Source organism: Grammomys surdaster, unplaced genomic scaffold, assembly GCF_004785775.1.
Source record: "Grammomys surdaster isolate TR1022 unplaced genomic scaffold, NIH_TR_1.0 165, whole genome shotgun sequence".
In the NCBI taxonomy this organism is placed as follows: Eukaryota; Metazoa; Chordata; class Mammalia; order Rodentia; family Muridae; genus Grammomys; species Grammomys surdaster.
In genome coordinates this window covers 13,230,821-13,234,147 of record NW_021604613.1, presented here as the reverse complement: position 1 = coordinate 13,234,147, position 3,327 = coordinate 13,230,821, and positions in this window count along the sequence as shown.

The window sequence follows — 3,327 nt, the reverse complement described above, 5'->3', positions numbered from 1 at the left end:
AAGTGTACCTCTGCTTTCCAGTGGGTTCGGAATGTTTTTTATTTTGTGCCTTCTTAAATTCCCATGGAAGGTTCTCATTTTCATCAGGCAACTGACAGTTATGTTTTTGGGGAATATGGGAGCACGGAGAAGAAAGTACCAGTGTTCTCCTCCCCTCCCTCCCACGGCTCTGCTCTACAGACTCCTCCCCTTCCGCCCACGGCTCCGTTCTGCAGACCCAGACCTGAGATGGGAAAGGTAATTCGTTTTCCCAATTGACATCACTGGGCTCCACAGCCTCCACTCCACCAGGAGCCACAGACTCTGGTCCTTAGTGCTTTAGACTGGAAAAATGCCTTCCAGCATCTTGATAGGACAGCCCACTGCCGGGTACCCTACCTAGCCCCTAGCTCAGCCACGGTCACTGCTCCCTGGGGAGCCTGCCTTTGAGGGCTGGCATTTTGTTGGTACAAAGTCAAGTCCCAAAGGCAAGCTGACTAGGGTTGCAATGGAAAGTAGATTCCAAAGCTGCCCCTGGAATGTGAACTTTTCCTGGAAGCTTTCCATGCTGCCTCTTAGAGAACAGCAGGCATCAACGTCTTCACACCAGGAGTCAATTAAAGAAACCCAAATTATTACCATTCCAATAAACAGTGATCTCCGTTCCTCTCCAAATAAACTTGTTGGGATGGCCTCAGAGCCAGGTCTAATTACACAGTCAGATAGCATAAATCTGATTAGAAGCCTTTCGTCTGCTTTAATTAATTTTCTCTTGCAATTAAAGCTATTTTCAATAAATGTTAAATATGTATTTAAACAACTCCCCGGCTTCACACTGTTCCTCAAGCCTGCCGGGGTTCTCTTTCATCTGTCCTTACTCCCTTCTGACCAAGCATGCTCCTAGAACACTCTATTCCCAGGAAAAGACATACAAGAACAGCACATCTCTGAAATGTAGCCTGTGATATAAATACTCGCATCCTGAGGACATGGATCACGAGTCTTAGGTCAGAGTGGGGTCATTTGAGGTGGTTCTGCATACTGTTACACATTGGAGCCACTGGATGGAAAAGGAGAGAAAGTAAATAGTAAGAAATTTAGCAGTGGGAGCCTAAGTACGCCTCTCAAAGTTATCTGAAGTAGGACTTCTCAAATATAATCCTTTAAAAAAAAAAGTGCTGGGCTGGAGGGAGGGCTTGATCCCTGGGTCTCCTATAAATGTGGGAGGAGATAACAGCTCCACAAAGTTGTCCTCTGACCTCCACAGGTATGCCATAGCATGCACAAGCCTCCATAATAATAAATGATATTTTAATATAAAAGAAAAGGAAGTGTTTATTATGACACGTTGAGTGCTCCATGACTCTGTGTGAACACAGCCTCCATGGTCACACACAAGGTGAGGAAAATGACAGACACAAGGCACTAGGATTGATGGAGCTTGGGAGGCTGGGGTGAGGTCATCCGTTAAAATTAAAGCACCACTCTCAAGCTTAATCCTTAAAGCCACACTTGGGGGACCCTGGGCCGGCAGGTCAGCAGGGCTGGCTGGGAGCGACTTGGTATGGATGAGGTGAGCTGCAAGAAGCTAGATAACCACAAACATGGATGTTCTGGAGAACTCTCTGTCCCAGGTGACATTCTGGCTGCCACCCCAGGTTAGGGTCAGAGCGTGGAAGGCTTTATGTTTGTAAACCACATGGAATATCTTCAGTATCAGGGAACCTGACATGAAGAACCACTATGAAGGCACCATGAAGGCACAGTGGCTCATGCCTGTAATCCACTGGTTCTCAGCCTTCCTAGTGCTATGACCCTTTAATATAGTTTCTTATGTTGTAGTGACTCTCAGTCATAAAATTGTTTTCATTGCTACTTTATAACTGTAATTTTACTGCTGTTATGAATTGTAATGTAAATATCTAGTATGCAGGATATCCGTTATGTGACTCCTGTTAAAGGGTTGTTTGAGCCCCAAAGGGGTCAAGATCCACAGGTTGAAAACTGATTGCATCATAATCCCAGTACTTTGAAGGTGGAGGCAGGAGAACTCCTTTACTCCTCATTACCATCAAAGGACTTCTTCAAAGGATTCAGGCTGTCTTCACAGAACAAGGACCCCATTGGTGTAGAGAGAACTGAGCCAGACCAGAATCCACTGAGCTGATGTGTCAGCAAATCTTACAAAGCATACAGGCCAACAGAGCTGCCTTTCCCCGTCATTCAGGGTACTGCTATTCCCCTCCCTCTCAAGTGGGTCAGATTGAAAAGGGAAACAATCATCTCTGGGAGAGGGTGTCTGCTGGAAAAAGAATGACCAAAGCGAGCAAGGTGGGCACACAGACAAACCAGAGAACAAGAGGACAGCTCCATCGGTACCTTGAGGGTGGATGGAGGAGACCAAGCGTCATTGTCCCTCCCTTTTGCTCATCTTGAACGTGACATGGCCATTCCATTGGTTTTCTCAAGTTCTGACTCCAGAGTAAGTGGGAGTGGAGAAGGAGGGTGACCTGGGATCTCAGCTTAGCAAAAAGGCCACGTTCCTTCGTTTCTTTGATCCCCTGTGATCCTGTGGGATTGACAGGACTTTCTTCAGCCAGCCGGTCGGAACTGTGCCTTTAGGGACCCAGGAAGAACCTGGAGACCAAACAGCCTTTCAAGAGATTGCTGAATCTTAACATGTAAGACACGGAATCCTCCCTCTCCTTCCTTCCTTCCTTCCTTCCTTCCTTCCTTCCTTCCTTCCTTCCTCCCTCCCTCCTCCCTCATTTCCTCTCTCTCTCTCTCTCTCTCTCTCTCTCTCTCTCTCTCTCTCTCTCTCTCTCTCTCTTTCTCTCTCTTTCAAGGAACTTTCCAGCATCGTGCACATCAGTGATCCACTCCAGAGAAGAAGAGCGAAGGGGACGCTGCATTCAAAGAATGCTTTTCTTTCTCTACCAGTAAAGACAAAGAACAGGCTCTTTGTCACCAAGCTGGTGTCAAAGCTTTAACCTGGGCTCTCCTTTCTTGCTTCACTGTCTTAGCTTAGTGGCTCTTTGTGACTCTTTCCCATTGAGGTTGAAGGGTAACAAGGCCCCTGAGAGGAGGGCATGACAGTCCACGGAAAACCAGGGATATTCTACACCTCCAAGTAGGAAAGTAAGGCCTGGATGGGGCTGAAGGCCTGGACGGGGCTGAACTTGTGATGGTTGGCTTGATTTCACAAAGCAAGAGACGGCTCCTGGCACACAGCTTTTACATTCTCTCCACTGGCTCTAGATATGGTGACAGAAGCTGCCTGGCGGACTGAAAACAAACAAACAGACAGACATCCAAAAGCGATACAGCCATGACTCGAGGGAAAGAGAA